Source organism: Oryx dammah, unplaced genomic scaffold (assembly GCF_014754425.2).
Source record: "Oryx dammah isolate SB20612 unplaced genomic scaffold, SCBI_Odam_1.1 HiC_scaffold_4, whole genome shotgun sequence".
Classification (NCBI taxonomy): domain Eukaryota; kingdom Metazoa; phylum Chordata; class Mammalia; order Artiodactyla; family Bovidae; genus Oryx; species Oryx dammah.
In genome coordinates this window covers 16,181,912-16,204,838 of record NW_024070188.1, presented here as the reverse complement: position 1 = coordinate 16,204,838, position 22,927 = coordinate 16,181,912, and the positions used below count along the sequence as shown (strand labels likewise).

Here is a 22,927-nt window from a genome sequence, read left to right as displayed (position 1 = left end):
ACAGTCATCTTGTCCCACCCATTTCCTGTCCCCAATCTGGGTGACTTCATGTCTGCACCCAACACCACAACTTTTCAGTTTTTCATCTTCACAACTCAAGCAATAAACTTGTCTTTACCCAACCCCTTCTATACTTACACCCTGAATTTATCATCTGAATTTTTTCTTCCTAAAATCTCAAATTCAGAAATTCTCTTGTCATAGCATCCTGTCTCTCTCTCTCTCTCTCTCTCTATATATATATATATATATTTTTTTTTTTTTCTTTTTACACAAATCTGAAGAGTCACACCTGGGGCTTCCTAGGTGGCACAGTGGTAAAGAATCCTTCTGCCAATGCAGGAGACATAAGAGATGTGGGTTCGATCCCTGGGTTGGGAAGATCCTCTGGAGAAGGAAATAGCAACCTGCTCCAGTATTCTTTCCTGGAGAACCCCATGGACAGAAAAGCCTGGAGGACTTCAGTCCATGGGGTCACAGAGAGTCAGATATGACTGAGCAACCCTACAGAGTCACACCTACAGTTGTCTTTTGGCTTCATTGGGATGGCCGATTTTTATCCATCTGTTTACTCTCCGTGCTCTGCTGGCTTAGAGTAAGATATTTCTCAGTGAATTCCATGTTTCCAATGAACACAAATCAATGGAGAGCCTGAGAATTCTGTGTGCTTACCACACTTTCCTCTACAGCTCCAGCAACGTCAAAGCCTCAGCACCGCCTGCCTTGAGTGCTTTGTGACTTAATGACCCCTTACCTGTCTTCTGGTTTATGCAGATCTTTGCAGGAATCTCTATAGTCCCTGGTGGCTCAAGATAGTAAAGCGTCTGCCTGAAATGCAGGAGGCACGGGTTCAATCCCTGGGTTGGGAAGATCCCCTGGAGAAGGAAATGGCAACACACTCCAGTACCCTTGCCTGGAAAATCCCATGGACAAAGGAGCCTGGTAGGTTACAGTCCATGGAGTTGCAAAGAGTCGGACACGACTTCACTTCACTTCTATACTCCTAAATAGCATGGCCACTACCCTGGTTTTCCTGGAACTGAGTGGTTTTCCAGGAAGCTATGCAACCTAGACAGCATATTAAAAAGCAGAGACATTACTTTGCCAACAAAGGTCCGTCTAGTCAAGGCTATGGTTTTTCCAGTGGTCATGTATGGATGTGAGAGTTGGACTGTGAAGAAGGCTGAGCGCCGAAGATTTGATGCTTTTGAACTGTGGTGTTGGAGAAGACTCTTGAGAGTCCCTTGGACTTCAAGGAGATCCAACCAGTCCATTCTGAAGGAGGTCAGCCCTGGGATTTCTTTGGAAGGAATGATGCTAAAGCTGAAACTCCAGTACTATGGCCACCTCATACGAAGAGTTGACTCATTGGAAAAGACTCTGATGCTGGGAGGGATTGGGGGCAGGAGGAGAAGGGGACGACAGAGGATGAGATGGCTGGATGGCATCGCCAACTTGATGGACGTGAGTCTGAGTGAACTCTGGGAGTTGGTGATGGACAAGAAGGCCTGGCGTGCTGCGATTCATGGGGTCACAAAGAGTCGGACACGACTGAGCGACTGAACTGAACTGAACTGATGCTTAAGTCCTTGACTTAAAGACTCCACATTTTTGAAATTCCTTGTATTCTTTTTTACATATTAGCAATCTTCATCTTCACTTTTAAACTATAAGCTGTTACTTCATCTGAAGTATGTAATAGCTCTTACTCTTCACTATCATCTTCTATGACCTTTTCAATATAGGTCATTGGTTGAGAAAGTGGGTTGAGAAAGTCAAAACACCAGAGTGCATTAGCTAGGAATGTTATAGTTGTTCATAATAGCAAATCCATTTCAGGTTGGCTTAAGGAAAATGGGAGAATTTTATCAGATTTATGTCACCCAGCTTTCAATCTCAGCTTGATCTAGAGCTCAGATTATTTTGTAAGGACCCAATTTCCTTCTACTTCTTGGCTCTAGTCTTCTTCAACTTGGCTTCATTCTCAGGCTCTGCTTGGTGGAAAAATTGCTATCGACAGCTTCAGGCCTAATTTCTCAAGTTTAAATTCAAAGAGAAAAAAGTGTCTTTACCTAGTAGCATTGCACCAGTCCTAAGATGGACTAACTTCCATCATGAACCCACTCTTTATGCCTTTGCTGTGTTGGAAAAATGTCATAAGCCTATTGAGGCTGGCTTCTGTCTGCCTCCTTTGTGTCCCACACCACTTCTGAGCCAGTCCCTGTGGCTCAGGGCATTTGAATTCTGATTTGTCAGGTCTGGGTCTCAACTTCATTCTTGGAAACAACAAATTACATGCAGTGACTACAGGAGGAAAGGCTCAAAGGGGAAATGGATGTTTAGCATCCGGTAACAAGATGGTTAAAACAAAACAGAGGCATAAACAGGCTCTGATTAAATCTGTAGGACTGGCTTGTAAGTAAAGATCATGAACACTATTAGTGTATAGGCTCTATGACATTTATTTTGACTGAACAGTGATATTTTTAAATATCCTAATTCTTGACTGTAGTCTTCCTAGTTAAGTCGCAAAGTAAGTAAGATCTGTGCCAAGAAATTTTGTGTAATATAATCCTCTTTAGTCATCATTAATGAGTTTTATTTTTGATTCTTCCCATACAAATAATAATTTGAAGATAAATCATATCCTATAAGAAAGAAGAGAATCTTTCTCCCTTAGAATAATTGTTTGCTGCAGACATTTATGAAAATGTATGATTTAGATGATAATAGTAGAGAAAAATAACTCAGCTAGAGATTAAAAAGCTTTGTTGGAAGGTCAATTCAGCTTTTAATTAGTCGTGTGACCCTGAAGAAGGCTCTTGAGATTTCAGTTTTTATCAACATGATTACACCAGTACGAATAATGTGACTTCAGTTCTCCATCATGAAATCAATGCAGTGAAAAAAGTATCTGTATTATTCTATAGAGTCTATGGTTCCATAATTTAGTGCTGTATGCCCCCAACAATATTCAGGTTCTTTTCTGTGGATGGTTATAGACATTCTTTAAGTTATTCCTTAATAATCTCAATATTCTTAAGATATTCTTTATTTAATGAATTTCGGAACTCAGTACCTGCATCTTTGAGATGAGTAGTTAACTAAACCCTGATAAACAAATATCTATTTAAAAGCACCCTCCTGAGACATACAGATGGCTAACAAACACATGAAAAGATGCTCAACATCACTCATTATCAGAGAAATGCAAATCAAAACCACAATGAGGTACCATTTCACGCCAGTCAGAATAGCTGTCATCCAAAAGTCTACCAGCAATAAATGCTGGAGAGGGTGTGGAGAAAAGGGCACCCTCTTATACTGTTGGTGAGAATGCAAACTAGTACAGCCCCTATGGAGAACAGTGTGGAGATTCATTAAAAAACTGGAAACATAACTGCCTTACGACCCAGCAATCCCACTGCTGGGCATACACACCAAGGAAACCAGAATTGAAAGAGGCACGTGTACCCCAATGTTCATCACAGCACTGTTTATAATAGCCAGGACATGGAAGCAACCTAGATGTCCATCAGCAGATGAATGGATAAGAAAGAAGTGGTACATATATACAATGGGAGTATTACTCAGCCATCAAAAAGAATACATTTGAATCCGTTCTAATGAGGTGGATAAAACTGGAGCCTATTATACAGAGTAAAGTAAGCCAGAAAGAAAAACACCAATACAGTATACTAACGCATATATATGGAATTTAGAAAGATGGTAACAATAACCCTGTATGCGAGACAGCAAAAGAGACACAGATGTATAGAACAGTCTTTTGGACTCTGTGGGAGAGGGCGAGGGTGGGATGATTTGGGAGAATGGCACTGAAACATGTATAATATCATATAAGAAACGAATCGCCAGTCCAGGCTCGAAGCATGATACAGGATGCTTGGGGCTAGTGCACTGAGATGACCCAGAGAGATGGTACGGGGAGGGAGTGAGAGGGGGGTTCAGGATGGGGAACACGTGTACACCTGTGGTGGATTCATGTTGATGTATGGCAAATCCAATACAATATTGTAAAGTAGTTAGCTTCCAATTAAAATAAATAAATTTATATATTTTTTAAAAAGCACCTTCCTGGATTCAGCTACTATATGTTTAATGATATATTGCAAAATAGAATGAGATGCCATCTTTTTTAAAGAAGCTTAGGTTTCTATCTGTTTGGTGGGGTGAAGTAAGAGAAAATAATATACAGACCTTTCCTGGGAAGCAGATTGTAATAGGTGCTATGAAAGAACCAAAAAGTGCTGTGGTGTTTCGAAAAAGAAAAAGATAAACTTTTGAAATTACTCAGGAAGACTTTATAGACAATGGAGTAATTGGGATGGTCCTTGAAGGAGTGGTTGAACTTCAATGACTGGGCAAAACATTCCTGATTGAGAGACCAGAATGAACAAAGGCACAAATACGGAAAAGAACAAGGCAGAGCTATGTAGACTTTGGAGGGCTGGAAGAAGATGAGGGTGGAAAGGTACATTGGGGATATAATGAAGAATCTTAAAAATGCTGGGATGAAAACTTTGAACTTAACTTTTTAGTTAATTTTGGCTTCCCTTGTAGCTCAGTCGGTAAAGAATCTGCCTGCGGTGCAGGAGACCCAGGTTCAAGCCCTGGGTTGGGAAGATCCCCTGGAGAAGGAAATGGCAACCAACTCCAGTATCCTTGCCTTGAAAATATCATGGACAGAGGAGCCTGGTGGGCTGCAGTCTATGGGGTCGCAAAGAGTCGGGCATGACTGAGTGACTAACACTTTCTTACTAGAGAGTCATATAATCAGTGCTGTTCTCTATGAGTAAAACTTCAGTTTGATGGGATTTTTGTATCTAGGTAAATATATGAGTTGTATACATTTTTAAAAAGAATGATTGTCAAATACCTAGCACATCTCCTGGCATCCAGTATGTCGCTATTACTTGTGACCGTTATGTTTGTTTGAAGGACTGTCTTACGTAGATAGGAGTTTAGACTGATCCTGTGAGCTATCCCACAGGTAGATTTAGGGCTATTGGAGAGAGAAATATTTTTGCTTCAAAATGAAAAAACAAAAGATGTTATAAAGGTTAAGTTGCTATAAAAAAAGATAGGGGAGATAGAGAAGAAATGGTTAATGGAAGAGTCTATTAAAACAGTATGAAAGAATTTTGGTTTATGGCCAGTTTGATATAATGTCAAGTGACTGTCCAACAAAGGTAGCATGTTTTTAAGTTGAATAAATAGCAGCATTAGCAGAGCAAGGGAGCGATGATGTAACTCTATTCTACTGTGGTCAAATTTTTCTGGGGAGATTACTCTTACAAATAATACAAGTACACATGCAGACACACTGATCAGGATGGTCTGTTATTGCCGAAGTGATAGAAGGAATAGTCATAAAATGGAGATATTTCTTTAGGGGACATGAACGCCTGAGAAGGTGGGTGTGGACATATAGTATAGCATGATGTGTCAAGAAAGAAAAACAAGCACAAGCTTTGGAGTTAGATCTCAGCTCAGCTCCTAACTAGCCATTTTATTCCGGGAGAGTCGCTAGCCTCTTTGTAGCCTGTTTCCTTTCCCACCCTCCTCCCTCCCCCCTCCACACCTCTCCCCCTTTTCTTCTACTTCATTTTTGTAACATAGAAATGGTACTATTTGCCTGTAGTTTTATTTTTTGATTAATGATTGTCAAATACCCAGCACATTTCCTGGCATCCAGTACATCTCCATTTCTTGTGACCATTAGGCTTGTTGAAGGACTGTCTTACATATATAGGAGTTTAGATTGGTTCTGTGAGCTGTCCCACTGATAGACTCAGGACTATTGGAGAGAAAAATAGTTTTTCTTAAAAAAATGTTATAAAGGTTAAGTTGCAATAAACAAAGTAATAGTATGTCTAAGTAGGGCAGCACTTTTTGAGTTTAGTGGTCAGGGTAGGCTAGAGTGAAGGCGATAATATATATTTTTACATGAAAGTAATCTTTTACTCAGCATCTAGGAGGGAATCCCCAAGAGTAAGGCTTCCTACTGTTTTCCACCAAAGAATTCCCCAAAATCTATAGGCATAACTCAAAGTGCTTTGTAGAAAAGTACAGGGTTTGACATTTCATATTCATCTTAAATATACATCGTGCACCCTACTTTATGATGTATTTATTTTGTTGTAGTATCTGAATGTGCTTTAAATGTATACTGTCAAGTAATACTTTGATAAACAATTTATCATATGGTTATGAGTACATTCTGGCATTTCCAAGGGTGCAGTTTCTGTAGTTTTGAGGATACACAGACTTAGAGGTCTTTAGAACCCAGACTAAGCTGGGATAGTTAAGCTTGTCTGTTAAGTTTGTAACAGACTAAGAATTCCCTCTCAGCTTAACACAGATAAGCTAAAAATTCAGATTTCCATTAATTAGAATTTGTGTTGCATGAGTTCATTTAGGCAATCAGATTACTGCTAATATCCAAAATTTAGTAGTATCTTATGTAAACATATGTGCAAACTTTAAAATGTAGGAAAAGCATTGTTATATTTGAAAGTGGAGAATTATATCTTTAGCTTCTGGAGTGGTGAGGTAGGAGGTTGAGTGGCTTCATAATACTGCATTTGGCTGCTGCATTTGTGGGATTGTTTTTGTTGTTTGCTCGTGTTCCTTTTTTTTTTTTTTAATTAGTGCTTTTCAGGAGACAGATGTTGACTAAATGCTGTTTTGTGAAGTATTATTTAGGAGGTTTTAAAATTAGGATAGCTTTTTCTTGCCTTTTTACTTAGCTCTAATTTTGTTTCTTTTCTACTCTCTTTTGGAGAAGGAAGTGGCAACCCACTCTAGTATTCTTGCCTGGAGAATCCGCATGGACAGAGGAGCCTGGCGGTCTACAGTCCATGGGGTCGCAGAGAGTCAGATACGACTGAGCGACTGATACTACTCTCCTCTCTTTCCTACTTTACTTGCACCGAGATTTCTGCAGAAACTGCTTTAAGAGTTGCTGATCTAAATAGGAAATTATCTCCCTAAGACCAGCTCTAGACCATCTTTTGGTGATTTTGGTTACCTGACCACATATCTCTCTTAAATTTCATGTTATTATGATTTTAATAAAAGGGGCACAGGAAATCGGATTATTTTAGTTATGTTACTGGATGGATTGGATCATTTCAGAAGTATCTGCTTATTTGCCCTTAATGACTCATCAGAATTTAGAGAACCAACTCAGAAGTCAGGAGACTAAGTTTTTGTTTTGTGGCAAATCTTTTTATTACTCATACCTCGTTAAGAGGCTAAAAATGCCCAATCTGCATGTATTTTACAATTTTACCTAGGAGTTTTATCCTCTAATTATTAATAAAGCTATAGCATAAACAGCTCCTTAATGCTAAAGAATATCCCAGGCACCAAGGAGACCAAGTTGAATAGAAAAAGGTCTTTGCTATTGAAGAACACGGGATTGATGTTAAGTAAGTAAATTATTGTGAAACAATGTGCCTTATGCCATTGCAGCAGTGTGAATCAAGGAGAAGATGCTCAGAGACAACTATAAGAAATTCTAAAGCCAGGGACAGTTTCTCAGAGGAGGTGATGGTATTTCGAGATATTGGAAGATAAACACTAGTTTGCCAGGCAAAGAGGAATGTGTTCTAGGAAGAAGGAGGATTAAAATGTGTGATGTATTTAGGGAACTATAATTAAATCAATATACTGGACAGTTGCAGATAGGCTGGAAGTTCAAAAGGAAGTATATTCACAAGTGCATTGCATTTCATGATAAATTGCCTGGACTTGACTGAAGGTTTTGAATAAGTGGAGCAGTATAATTGTATTTTCCCAAAGAAAAAGAAATGCAGCAAGGCAAAGTGAGAAGGCTTTACAAATAGCTGAGAAAAGAAGAGAAGTAAAAGGCAAGGAAGAAAGGGAAAGACATACCCAACTGAATGCAGAGTTCCAGAGAATAGCAAGGAGATATAGAAAGCCTTCTCAAGTGAACAATGCAAAGAAATAGAGGAAAACAAGAGAATGGGAAAGACTAGAGATCTCTTCAAGAAAATTGGAGCTATCAAGGGAATATTTCAGGCAAGGATGTGCATGATAGAGGACAGAAATAGTAATCACTTAACAGAAGCAGAAGAGATTAAGAAGAGGTGCCAAGAATACACAGAAGAACTATATAAAAATGGTCTTAATGACCCAGATAACCACAATAGTGTAGTCTTTCACCTAAAACCAGACATCCTAATGTGTGAGGTCAAGTGGGCCTTAGGAAGCATCACTATGAACAAAGCTAGTGGAGGTGATAGATAGAATTCCAGCTGAGCTATATAAAATCCTAAAAGATGATGCTGTTACAGTGTTGCACTCAATATGCCAGCAAATTTGGAAATCAGCAGTGGCCACAAGACTGGGAAAGGTCAGTTTTCATTCCAATCCCAAAGAAGGTCAATGCCAAAGAATGTTCAAACTACCATACAGTTGCACTCATTTCACATGCTAGCAAAGTTATTATAAAATCCTTCAAGCTAGGGTTTAGCAGTATATGAAATGAGAAGTTCCAGATGTACAAGCTGAGTTTAGGAAAGGCAGAGGAACCAGAGATCAAATTGCCAACATTTGTTGGATCATAGAGAAAGCAAGGGAATGCCAGAAAAACACCTATTTCTGCTTCATTGACTTAATGCTAAACCCTTTGGCTGTGTGGATCACAACAAACTGGACAATTCTTAAAGAGATGGGAATACCAGACCACCTTACCTGCCCCCTGAGAAACCTGTGTGCAGGTCAAGAAGCAACAGTTAGAACTGGACATGGAACAACGAATGGTTCCAAATTGGGAAAGGAGAATCTCAAGGCTGTATACTGTCACCCTGCTTATTTAACTTATATGCAGAGTACATCTTGTGAAATGCCGGGCTGGATGAATCACAAGCTGGAATCAAGATTACTAGGAGAAATATCAACAACCTCTGATATACAGATGATACCACTTTAGTGGCAGAAAGTGAAGAGGAGCTAAAGAACCTCTTGATGAAAGTGAAACAGGAGAGTGAAAAAGCTGGCTTGAAGCTCAGCATTCAAAAAACTAAGATAATGGCATCTGGACCCATCACTTCTTGGCAAATAGGAAACAAAATGGATGCAGTGACAGAATTTCTTTTCTTCGGATCAGAATCACTGAGGATGGTAACTATAACCATGAAATTAAAAGACACTTGCTCCTTGAAAGGAAAGCTGTGACAAAATTGCATGCATGCTAAGTCACTTCAGTAGTGTCTGACTCTTTGTGATGCTATGGACTCGTAGCCTCCCAGGCTCCTCTGTCCGTGGGATTCTCCATGCAGAGATACTGGAGTGGTTTGCCATGCCCTTCTCCAGGGGGTCTTCCCGACCCAGGGGTTGAACCTTCGTCTGTTCCATCTCCTGCATTGGCAGGTGAGTTCTTTACTACTGGCATGCTAGACAGGGTATAAAAAGCAGAGACACCACTTTGCCAACAAAGGTCTGCTAGTCAGAGCTATGGTTTTTCCAGCAGTCATGTACAGATGTCAGAGTTGGATCATAAAGAAGGCTGAACACCAAAGAACTGATGCTTTCAAATTGTGGTGCTGGAGAAGACTCTTAAGAGTCCCTTGGACTGCAAGAAGGTCAAACTAATCAGTCTTAAAGGAAATCAACCTTGAATATTTATTGGAAAGACTTACGTTGAAGCTAAAGCTCCAATACTTTGGCCACCTGATGTAAAGAGCCAACTCATTGGAAAAGACCGTGATGCTGGGAAAGATTGAAGGCAAAAGGAGAAGGGGACGACAGAGGATGAGATGGTTAGATGGCATCACGGACTCAATGGACATGAATTTGAGCAAACTCCGGGAGATAGTGAAGGACAGGGAAGCCAAACGTGCTGCAGTTCACGGGATCACAAAGAGTCAGTCTCACAGGACTTATCGACTGAGCAATAACAAACACTGACTGTGAGTCCATGTCTCTTGGAGCTGCTGCTGCTGCTGCTAACTCGCTTCAGTCGTGTCCGACTCTGTGCGACCCCATAGACAGCAGCCCACCAGGCTCCCCCGTCCCTGGGATTCTCCAGGCAAGAACACTGGAGTGGGTTGCCATTTCCTTCTCCAATGCATGAAGTGAAAAGTGAAAGTGAAGTTGCTCAGTCGTGTCTGACCCTCAGCAACCCCATGGACTGCAGTCTTCCAGGCTCCTCTGTCCATGGGATTTTCCAGGCAAGAGTACTGGAGTGGGTCTCCTGGAGCACACACCTGTTTTTCCACAACAGAGCGCTAAATGACAGTAGAGGAGATAGGAGTGAGGCTAGACGAATGTTTCCATGTGTGGGCAGGATTTTCAGTTGATTGAGTCATTGTCTTTGTCCTAAGAGGTAGGTCAGATACAGATGGAAAAATGTCTAGTTTAGATTCGTTAAAAGCTTAGAACTAAGAAGATATAAATGTGGGTTAAACTCTAGATACAAATGAAGATCTTTCCTAGAAATTGCTATCCTTGGAGCTATATGTTAAGCTATTTTAGGAATAAACTTACTGTAAAAGTATATGTTTTCTCCATTTGGGGGGGTCTGTTAACAGAAAACATGCAAATAGTAAAATCTTTTGAAATTTGTAAAAGGTTTGAAAGTCATATTTTTGAACGTGATTTTAAGAGGAACGGCCTCCTTTATGTGTGTGTTTTTTCTCTTTTTTTCCACAGGCTTTTTTTGGCCACAGATTTGGGCTCTAATGCATTAGTTTTCTGTCAGCTTCTCTAAAGATTCAAGGATAGAGTTTAAATTAAGGATACGTTCAAGGGTACCCTTCAGGGTAGGAGCTAACTCTGCTCTGATTTATATTTAGTTGGGGAGCATCCAGAGAAATGCGTTTAGATTATGTAACTAGTCACTTAGGGCCCCTAGCCTCCTGCTAACCCAGCCCTCTGGAGAGGCGGCGTGCTGCTGGGAGTAGCTGGGTCAGACTCAGCCCTGTTGCCTAGCAGTCCAAGAGGAGCAGTCATAAGGGGTTGTTGCTGAGCAACCAGGGGGCTGCTGCTGTTGTCTCATCCCCCACGGAGTAGTACAGTAGTGGCGGCCCGTCCCCATGGGAAAAGCAGTACAGTCTGGCAGGGGGCCAAGCCTCCCTCAGAGGCACAAGGGTTGTTAGCAGTAAGTATTTGACCTTAGAATCAAAGATGATAACTCATGTTGTATGAACATGCAAACAGTTTATGGAATTATTGATGTAAGTTTAATTAAACATGAACTTGGAGCAAGGCAGGTAGCTGTGACAGCCAGAGTTCTCTTTTCAGATATATTCATTCCATTTTCTTTCTCCTTCAGACTTCATTGCAATGTCCGTTTTCTGGGTCAATGGCAAGTAAATTTTTTTTTTTTTTATGCCTCGTGGAGTATGTAACTTGCCCTATTAACATTATTTAGCCAAAGCAAATATTTACATTTGAGAAAAACCAGCAAGCTAACTCCTATGTGGTCAAGTAGGCCTGCATGGCGAACTATTTGATTCAATATCAATGCAAGGACTTGCTGCTGTTATTTGGGATACTGCTTTGAATTTTCTCTTTGTATGGAAAAATCAGAAGATAATTCACCAGGACCACATATGACTTTATTTTTTAGTATTTAACACTGTCCATAAATGACCCTTCAAGAGAGTTGATAGCTGAAACTAATTCTTGTAAGAAGGGTAAGTTCTGATTTTAGGACTTAAAATTGCCTATATTGAGTAAACCTTTTCCTGAGGATCCAGAAACATATATTAAAGGCCAAAAATTGAGCTCTTTCAGTGTTTTGGAATAACAAACACACAGTTACATGGAAGGCTAAAGTGTAAGTAGAGGAATGAACATCCATCACTGAGAAATAATTAACACTGACCAACTAGAGAGAAGTGATGTAAACCTTTCTTATCTCCCTCTCTCTTCCTGTTTTTTCATTCAGTATTTCTGGCCATGTGCTATAACTGTTTGCCTGAAAAGGTTTTAGGAAGCAGGCCTTTGGGAACAGAGGAGGAGATTTGTTTGTTGGCATTGGTGTCTGCATTCTTTAAGGACCTATCTTCTTTTTGAAAAAAGTACTTAAAAACTTAAAAATTCCTCTCAAGAAGTGCACACAGATTTTTATTTCGCACACGTGTCCACACACTAATGTGTCTAAGCCATTCAATTAGAGTACAACTGAGATTAGAGTACATCATGAGAAACGCTGGACTGGAAGAAGCACAAGCTGGAATCAAGATTGCCAGGAGAAATATCAATAACTTCAGATATGCAGATGACACCACCCTTATGGCAGAAAGTGAAGAGGAACTAAAAAGCCTCTTGACGAAAGTGAAAGAGGAGAGTGAAAAAGTTGGCTTAAAGCTCAACATTCAGAAAACAAAGATCATGGCATCCGGTCCCATCACTTCATGGGAAATAGATGGGGAAACAGTGGAAACAGTGTCAGACTTTATTTTTGGGGGCTCTAAAATCACTGCAGATGGTGACTGCAGCCATGAAATTAAAAGATGCTTACTCCTTGGAAGAAAAGTTATGACTAACCTAGATAGTATATTCAAAAGCAGAGACATTACTTTGCCGACTGAGGTCCGTCTAGTCAAGGCTATGGTTTTTCCAGTGGTCATGTATGGATGTGAGAGTTGGACTGTGAAGAAGGCTGAGCGCCAAAGAATTGATGGTTTTGAACTGTGGTGTTGGAGAAGACTCTTGAGAGCCCCTTGGACTGCAAGGAGATCCAACCAGTCCATTCTGAAGGAGATCAGCCCTGGGATTTCTTTGGAAGGAATGATGCTAAAGCTGAAACTCCAATACTTTGGCCACCTCATGCGAAGAGTTGACTCATTGGAGAAGACTTTGATGCTGGGGGGGATTGGGGGCAGGAGGAGAAGGGGACGACAGAGGATGAGATGGCTGGAGGGCATCACTGACTCGATGGACGTGAATCTGAGTGAACTCCAGGAGTTGGTGATGGACAGGGAGGCCTGGCATGTTGCGATTCATGGGGTTGCAAAGAATCGGACACAACTGAGCGACTGAACTGACTGAACTGAACTGACAACTGAGATAGTATATAAATAGTGATAGAAAGTTTAAAATGTTTTCTAAGATGCCTTCTTTTTAAAGCTACTTAACATGTAAAAGGAGAAGGCATTGGCAACCCACTCCCATACTCTTGCCTGGAAAATCCCATGGACGGAGGAGCCTGTTAGGCTGCAGTCCATGGGGTCGCACAGTCGGACACAACTGAAGCGACTTAGCAGCAGCAGCAGCATGTAAAAGTGAACTTTTTAGTTTTTATCATGTGTATCATTCACAGAATCATTCTATTTATCTTTGTTATATAAGAGTATTAATGAATCTAAAGCATATTAAGCCCAGTATATGCCAGGTACTGTTCCATATAGATCATGTACTATGAATGCTAAATGGCTTCAGTCATGTCCGACTCTTTGAGACCCCATGGACTGTAGTCTCCCAGGCTCCTCTGTCCGTGGGATTCTCCAGGCGAGAATACTGGAGTGGGTAGTCTTGGTAATCTTCTCCAGGGGATCTTCCTGACCCAGGGATTGAACCCGTGTCCCTTACAGTTCCTGCATTATCAGGCGGGTTCTTTGCCACTAGCGCCACTTGGAAAGCCCCTATATATAAATTAAGCATGTCATTTAACTTTCCCAGCAACTGTATGCGAGAGGTAGTATTATTATGAATGTTTTACATGCTGAGAAGTCTAGGCCTGCCCAGAAAGGTCAAATAACCAGGACAAATATGCACACAAAGATCTATAATCAGAAAGTCTGTCTTCAGAATCGTAACCCTTCTCGATCATAATGCTATATTTTGAGCTCTGTATTATTTCACGAGGGCAGCATGAAGCAATAGTCACAACAAACTGTTTTTAGGTTATAATGATATAATGAGAGAATGCAAAATACTGAAAACTATGGAATCTTTTACATAATTAAATTTGTTTAATTTATTGTTTGGGCCTATATAGTCCATAGTCAGAAGCCTTTTAAATCAAACTTTTTTATATCCATTCAAATTCAGTGGATATACAAAATAAATTCAGTAGGCATTTTGCACTGAGGTTGTTTCTCTTCAGGATGAAATGTAAGATATATTTTAGTATGGTATATGAGATATGAAGGAAGAGGAAATGGTTAAAAAATAGAGGAAATGAATAAGTGACTGTTACTCCAAAAAAGTCATATTTCTTAGAGGCTTGCGATAAGAAGCATCAAGGAACTGCCTTTTAGTCATGAGAAAAATAATACAGGGGAAAGTTGTATATGTAAAAGCTAGGTCAACAGTCCAGGAATATTTTCAGCAGTGATGCATAGTGGATCAATTACAGGCTTTCTAGTCAGACAGTGCTGAATATGAACCCTGTCTCTGTGATTTATTAGCTGTGTGACGTTAGAGAGGTATCACCATCTCTAAGCTTCAAAAAAAGTCTGTTTTTCTTTTTTGGAAAAAAAGGTTAATTGTGATGATAAAGTGGAATAAATGCAAAGTGTCTAGCAAGACTCATGACACAGAACAGGTATTTATTAAATGTTGAAATCTTTTTTTCTCCTCTCCTAGCAGCAACACAAACAGAATGAGAGTTATCCTAGGGACCTGAAGGGTCAAGGCAGTTTCATAGTGGGATTGTGGGGTCAAAGTTGCTCAGCATTTTGAAGATTCTGTTCAACTTCTTACTAATATGTAAAAACAATATTACAGTATAGGTATTATATTTTTAATTAGAATACCTGATTTGCCTATGGTTGTGATATTGATTTGAACCTTAGGAAACAGGATGTTTAACTGTACTAATTGAATCTGAAACATGAATGTATTTCTGATTCTTAGTCATTTTCATCAGTTTCTCTTAATCCATTCTTTAGCTACTGAGGCTTCATTCAAAAATTTTTGAATTAAAAATTTTAGATAGATTAGAGTACGACACAGGTAAATTTTTGATTTTGGTCATTTGTGTATATTTCTTATCAACTGCTCTAGCTGTAACCCTGAGTCCCCTGAAACAGGGTCTTTGTTTTCTCTGTGGCACCTACCACATAGTGGTGGTTTAGTTGCTAAGTCATGTCCAACTCTTGTGACTCGATGGACTATAGCCTGCCAGGCTCTTCTGTCCATGGGATTCTCCAGACAAGAATACTGGAGTGGGTTGCCCCAGGGATTGAACCCAGGTCTCCTGGATTGCAGGCAGATTCTTTATTGACTGAGCTACAAGGGAAGATTTACCACATGGCAGATAACAGTATTTGATGAATGACAGAATGGATAAAACAGGTTATTTGTGATTTTATGTATATACAATAGCTATTAAAAGTTTTGAAAATGTAGCAGTTGCCAAGGATCTGGTTAATTAGGGTAGTTTAAAAACTATTGTAGTTGTAGAAATTAAGCATATACAGTAGAAAAAAATAGAAGATACTAGTCTAAGGGTTGAAAGAGGGAAACTTAGAATATCTAAAGAAATTTGAAGAGAATACTGTAGTGCTAATTTAGTTGTGATCACTTTTATAAACGGGCTTACCAGGTGGTGCTAGTGGTTAAGAACCTGCCCGCCAATGTAAGAGATGTAAGAGATGCGGTTTTGATCTCTGGGTGGGAAACATCCCCTGGAGAAGGGCATGGCAACCCACTACAGTTTTCTTGCCTGGAGAATCCCATGGACAGAGGAGCCTGACAGGCTACAGTCCATAGGGTCATAAAAAGTCAAACTCGACTGAAGTGACTTAGCAAATATACGTGTAATTCAGCTCTTACAAAAGGTGAAAGGACCATGATATGGAATATCTGAAAATGCTAGAGATAAAATACTAAGTGCTGTAGATAGATAAATAAAACATTGCCATTCAAGATGTTCACAGGCTGCTAAGAGAGACAGACATGCACAGAGCCGTCATGAGAAGTCGACCATGATAAGTGCATCAGAGAGTTATGAACAAAGTGATTTAGGGGCAGGGGTTATGACTCATAAGAAACTCAAGCAGTTTCAAAGAGCTTTACCAAAGCAGCAACCTTTGAGTTGGCTTTTAAGGAAGCTCAGAGCCTACTCATGAGAATACTGGGGTATGACCTGCATTCTGGGCAGAAGGACCAGAAAGTTTTTAATATGGCCTATTTGTGCAATTTTTTTGGTATTTGTTGCTAGCTCTGTGTGGCCAAGGCATTCAAACAAGTACATTTTATCACAACTTGTACAAAGTCTGGGCTTTCCAGGTAGCCCTACTGGTAAAGAACTCACCTGCCCATGCCAGAGACCCCAGAGACATGGGTTCGATCCCTGGTTCAGGAAGAATCCCCTGGAGAAGGAAATGGCAACCCACTCCAGTATTCTTGCCTGGAGAATCCCATGGACAGAGGAGCCTGGCAGGCTACAGTCCATAGGGTTGCAAAAAGTTGGACATTACTGAAGTGACATAGCATGCATGCACTTAGAAAGTCTGCTCAGTAAATATTGGTTTTTGAATATCTGGGTGAATGAGTGAACAAACTTACCTTCTTAATATGGGACAACAGTTTTCAAATAAAATAATTTTTTAAATTTAAATTTATTTATTTTAATTGGAGGCTAATTACTTTACAATATTGTATTGGTTCTGCCACACATCAACATGAATCTGCCACGGGCGTACACGTGTTCCCCATCCTGAACCCCACCTCCCACTTCCCTCCCCATACCATCCCTCCAGGTCATCCCAGTGCACCAGCCCCAAGCATCCTGTATCGAACCTGGACTGGCGATTCGTTTCTTATATGATATTATACATGTTTCAATGTCATTCTCCCAAATCATCCCACCCTCTCCCTCTCCCACAGAGTCCAAAAGACTGTTCTATACATCTGTGTCTCTTTTGCTGTCTCGCATACAGGGTTATCGTTACCATCTTTCTAAATTGCATATTTATGCATTAGTATACTGTATTGGTGTTTTTCTTTCTGGCTTACTTCACTCTGTATAATAGGCTCCAGTTTCATCCACCTCATTAGAACTGATTCAAATGTATTCTTTTTAATGGCTGAGTAATACTCCATTGTGTATATGTACCACTTCTTTCTTATCCATTCATCTGCTGATGGACATCTAGGTTGCTTCCATGTCCTGGCTATTATAAACACTGCTGTGATGAACATTGGGGTACACATGCCTCTCTCAATTCTGGTTTCCTTGGTGTGTATGCCCAGCAGTGGGATTGCTGGGTTGTAAGGCAGTTCTATTTCCAGTTTTTTAAGGAATCTCCACACCGTTCTCCATAGGGGCTGTACTAGTTTGCATTCCCACCAACAGTGTAAGAGGGTTCCCTTTTCTCCACACCCTCTCCAGCATTTATTGCTTGTAGACTTTTGGATTGCAGTCATTCTGACTGGTGTGAAATGGTACCTCACTGTGGTTTTGATTTGCATTTCTCTGATAATGACTGATGTTGAGCATCTTCATGTCTTTGTTAGCCATCTGTATGTCTTCTTTGGAGAAATGTCTGTTTAGTTCTTTGGCCCATTTTTTGATTGGGTCGTTTATTTTTCTGGAATTGAGCTGCAGGAGTTGCTTGTATATTTTTGAGATTAGTTGTTTGTCAGTTGCTTCATTTGCTATTATTTTCTCCCATTCCGAAGGCTATCTTTTCACCTTGCTTATAATTTCCTTTGTTGTGCAGAAGCTTTTAATTTTAATTAGGTCCCATTTGTTTATTTTTGCTTTTATTTCCAATATTCTGGGAGGTGGGTCATAGAGGATCCTGCTGTGACTTATGTCAGAGAGTGTTTTACCTATGTTCTCTTCTAAGAGTTCTATAGTTTCTGGTCTTATGTTTAGATCTTTAATCCATTTAGCGTTTATTTTTGTGCATGGTGTTAGAAAGTGTTCTAATTTCATTCTAGTTTCAGTGGTTGACCAGTTTTCCCAGCACCACTTGTTAAAGAGATTGTCTTTAATCCATTGTATATTCTTGCCTCCTTTGTCAAAGACAAGTTGTCTATAGGTGTGTGAATTTATCTCTGGGCTTTCTATTTTGTTCCATTGATCTATATTTCTGTCTTTGTGTCAGTACCATACTGTCTTGATGACTGTGGCTTTGTAGTAGAGCCTGAAGTCAGGCAGGTTGAGTCCTCCAGTTCCATTCTTTCTCAAGATTGCTTTGGCTATTCGAGGTTTTTTGTATTTCCATACAAATTGTGAAATTATTTGTTCTACCTCTGTGAAAAATACTGTTGGTAGCCTGATAGGGATTGCATTGAATCTGTAGATTGCTTTGGGTAGTATACTCATTTTCACTATATTGATTCTTCCGATCCATGAACATGGTATATTTCTCCATCTATTAGTGTCCTCTTTGATTTCTTTCACCAGTGTTTTATAGTTTTCTATATATAGGCCTTTAGTTTCAAGGTTGTGTTTCTTTACTTGATTATACCTGTGCAGTTTAAAGAAAAATTTAAACTTTGTGAACTCTGATTAACATTAGTCTCATTGGTTTTTAAGAAAACACAGCTGTGGACTTTATTCTTATCATTCTGTTCTTTTCTCTCTGCACTTAATATGTACACTTTCGTTGGTTTGTTTAGACGCATGAGTTCAAATATGAGTTCCTTTTTTTTTTTTTTTAAGTCTAAAGTAAACCTCCCTAAACGGAGACCACAGTACTGCTTATACATGAAGCGATATTTGGGTTGATATTTTTATTTCCTCTTTAGAAGCAGAACAAGCATCCTATTATACACATTCTCCATTCTCCAAGTAAAAACCTACAATGCAGTGATGGAGAGTGGGATGGTATTTCTTGTTGCAAAGTGTCCAGTAATATCTGGAGGATTTAGCTGGATTTTAGAGATTGTATTAACATTTGTGGCACAAATGACAGTTGGGTTTATTAAATGGCAGTTACAGCCAATTAAAGTTTCTCATAGTTTTGAGTTCCTTTTCTTTCCCTTTTCAATTTCAGTATGTCTTCGAAAGGCAAATATATTAGAGTATGATTCCTTTGGTGTTTTGTTTTTCCTTTGGAAGCCAAAACAAAACTCTTCAGAACATCATAGTCCCAAAAGGAAGCTGTAAGACTTGGAAGTGTCATCACAGTTACCTTTTTAAGATCCCAAACCAAATCTGGTGTTAAACACAAGAGGCACATTTTTTACTTACTCAGGACTTCAGGGAGGATAGTAAAATAACATTGTGTATTTGTGTTTTATTGTCTGTGATCTTTCTTGATTCCCAGAACAGCCTGGAGAGATAAGCAGGGTGAATATTTTCATCTCCATTCGATAAACAAGGCTCTGTCATTTACCTGTGAAAAAAGATGAGTCTTCAACGTCAGCATCTGATACAGGGGTGAGCTGGAGCTAGAACTGACTTGAGCATTTCTGCCTTGGTGTTACAAGCCCTGAGGATTTTCTTTTACTGACTTACTTGTAAGCTGTGAGGAAATGTGGGAAGCAAAGGAAAGAGAAAAGTAATGAAATTATTTGCAAATAAATTTGAAAGATGGTTAGCATGATGCTGTTGGTATTGGGAGAAAAAGACTTTATTTGAGCATCATGGTAAAATATTACTACCACATAGAATTCCTAGGTTTTACACAAATTACAAATTCAGTTACTGTCCCAATGTGAGTGGTCTGTGGAATATGGACTGGAAGGAGCGTTTCTCAAACTGGGAAGACTAGTGAAAGATGTAATGTCTATAAGAATCACTGAGGTGGAGGCAGGTGTGGGTGAGGAGAGTGGAATTAGATGCTGCCTGTGGGAATGGAATTGAAGAGTGAGTTTGAGGACAGTTATGAACCTGGGGTAGACAGAATTTGGTGGCTTACGAGGAAAGAAGAAAACAGCAAACAGTACTGGACTCTCCTACTCTGAATGATCCTAGTAAAGTTAGCACATACATGCATAGGAATATTGATGTTTCTGGCTCCATGCTTTATAGAAGAAGGAACAGACGATCTCCATAACATGAAACATGGCTCTGTCATCTGGGACAGCTAAGCACTTGGCATGTGTCTGCTCAAGTATGTAGACTGCCTGAGTGAAAGGGAGCCTGGTTTACCCAGCGATTGGCAGTAGCCACCTCTGTCAGAAGTGTCCATGGAAATGAAAATAACTCAGTTGTTTTCTACATTATTAGTTTTTAAACGGGGGGCTTTTGATATAGAAACACCTAAAAGGATAGGAACAAGGAAACCGTGCAAGTGTATCAGATGCCTATTCATAGCAAAATTTCAAGTTACCCTTTGATGCTGAGGCATTATGTGTGGGCCAGGTTTTATTGGGTGGATTTTCTCTTCCAGAATTCCAATCACTGTGTTATGTAATTGAGGAAAACAATGTCCTTGCTCCTTGGCATTGAAATTCGAAGATGAACTGCAGGGATGTATGGCTTTTAAAGTTACACATCTGAGAAAGGCTGTCACTCAGCTAGTGAAACTCATTTCAGTGGGAAGTTGAAAAGCTGAAAAAAGCAATGTATTTTGCTCTATTGTTGATTTTACTATTTAGTAGGTATGTCTCCGACTGTTCACACTACATGGTCTTGGGCAAAACACAAAAAAAGTTGATCCAAATACAATTGGGGTGTTTGAATAGGTGACAAAATAATAATGACCAAAAAAAAAATCAAAAATAGGGAACAAAATAATAAGAGAGTGCTGAGCTGCTTACTCAAGGAAATTTATCCTGCTCTTATTGTAAGTCAGAAACGAATAAAAGAAGTCAGGATGAGGAATGAAAAAATAGCAATAAACGTTATTTTTTAAATTGTGTGTCATTTTGTCATTAAATTAGATGTTATTGCCCAAGGAACCATTTGTTCTTTTCCAAAACAGACAAGGAACAAAGGATGTTTATCTTAATACATCTTTTTTTCCCCTTTGTTTCCTTCAAGGGTCATGGTATACTGAAAAGGCACTCAATCAAGAGAAATCTGGGGGGAGCTGGAAACCATCAAGTTATTGAGGCCACACAGGGGGCAGAAAAGATAGAGGTGGGTATGCTTTTGATCCATCAATCCTGCTAATGAAGGTGTCCCTGAAAATGTCTTTGTTGCTATAGATCCAGAGAAAGCAAAGGAAAAGTAAAGTGGGAGGTCTTTATTTTAGAAAACAAATCAATATGGTTAAGTGGAAGCTTGATAGAATCTATTGTTAATGTCAAATTAATAGTATGCATGCAGAGAACTTAAGCTACACATTTCCATCCAGTGTCTGCCAGGGACCAGCGATTAGTACACAGACTAAGCTTGGTGTGATATTTACATTCTTAGCTGTGTTTATTTAAATTGTACCTAACAGAGGCAGCTAGCCTACCAAAATAAAGTTTTAAATTTGTATCCTTTAGAAAGAAGAAAAATGTATAATATTACCTATAAACTTGTGTGTGTGCTCAGTCATATCCAACTCCTTGTAAGCCTATGGACTGTAACCCTCCAGGTTCCTCTTTCCATGGAATTTTCCAGGCAAGAATATTGAAGTGGGTTGCCATTTTCTACTCCAGAAGGCCTTCCAGACCCAGGACCCAGAGATCAAACCCCCATCTCTTGCATCTCCTGCATTGGTAGGCAGATTCTTTACCACTGCGCCACCTGGGAAACCTATAAATTTACCACTCTTCTAATAGTGATCTCCCTAGAGACCATAGCAATAGCTTCATAGTCAGTACATAGAAGGAAATAGTTTTGATGACATTAACTGGTAGACATAAATCTCAAATACTTTTTGAGAAACAGTTTTCTGTGTGCTGCTGATGGCCTCTCTCATCTCAGTGCTGTGTTTTCCCACTGGGCATTAGAAATTTGCTCCCCTGCTACAGTTAAGACGGCAGGCCAGAGACCATGGAGTAAGTCTCAGACTGCAGGAAGCCTCCTCCCACTCTTGGATTCCATGAGAACAGAGCTCCAAGGGAACAGGAAAATGGAAGACATTACATTTGCTTTGGGCTCATTGCCTGGGTTTCTAAAAAGCAATGCAGCTTTCCTATTAACCTGCTGTGATTTCATTTAAACAGTGGCAGTGGATTCATTTTCTTGTGTCATCTGAGCATTTTTAGTACTTTTATGTCAACTTTTAAAGTTTGTGTCAGTGGAAATCGAAATCTATCTTTAATAAAAGGTAGAACTAATACGACAAAAATTTTTATCAGAAAACATTTATATTTCTACATAAATGACTGGAATCTCCATACTAAGATAAAACAAGTACATTTATAAACATTAATTTTGTATTTAAGGAAAATTGAAACTAATGTAAAATGATTCAGTCTTCATTGTGGGTGGAGTGGGTAGAGGCTTATAAACATAATCTCATGTAATCCTCGGAGAAGGCAATGGCACCCGATTCCAGTACTCTTGCCTGGAAAATCCCACGGACCAAGGAGCCTGGTGGGCTGCAGTCCACAGGATCGCTAAGAGTCGGACTCGACTGAGCGACTTCACTTTCACTTTTCACTTTCATGCATTGGAGAAGGAAATGGCAACCCACTCCAGTGTTCTTGCCTGGAGAATCCCAGGGACGGGGGAGCTTGGTGGGCTGCCGTCTATGGGGTCGCACAGAGTTGGACACAACTGAAGAGACTTAGCAGCAGCATGTAATCCTCACAATGACTGTGGGGAAGTAAGGGAGGCATAGTCATTCCTTGTGAAAAAGTGCACTTTGCCAAGCACACACATTTGGCTAGTGGGTGGTGAAGTTAGGATTTGAGCCTGATTTTTGTCTGATGCTTATGCCTCTGTCCTTGACCAACTTGGATAGGGAGATTTGGCATGAGCTAAAAAGTATCTTGTTTCCATCAGGTATTTATAGTTGATGGTTGAAAATATACATTTTTAAGGAACACATTATCCCTTATTCTATGAACTCTAAAAAAGAGATGAAATATTTTTCTGATTCATTTAGTGAGGAGCATTTAACTAAAAAACAAAAAATTTGAA

At 39.7% G+C, this 22,927-nt stretch overlaps 1 protein-coding gene across 5 annotated transcripts in view; it reads left to right on the top strand.

The window, feature by feature from the left end:
- PKIB (cAMP-dependent protein kinase inhibitor beta) overlaps positions 1-22,927 on the top strand; it is a 119,961-nt gene that overhangs the window by 10,007 nt on the left and 87,027 nt on the right. For 3 of the 5 annotated variants that reach the window (XM_040239016.1, XM_040239014.1, XM_040239015.1), the window contains exon 2: positions 20,888-20,986. The exons of the other annotated variants lie outside the window; for them this stretch is intronic. The gene's annotated coding sequence lies outside the window, so the exon portion shown is untranslated. The remainder of the gene's footprint in view (positions 1-20,887; positions 20,987-22,927) is intronic. 5 annotated transcript variants of the gene reach the window in all.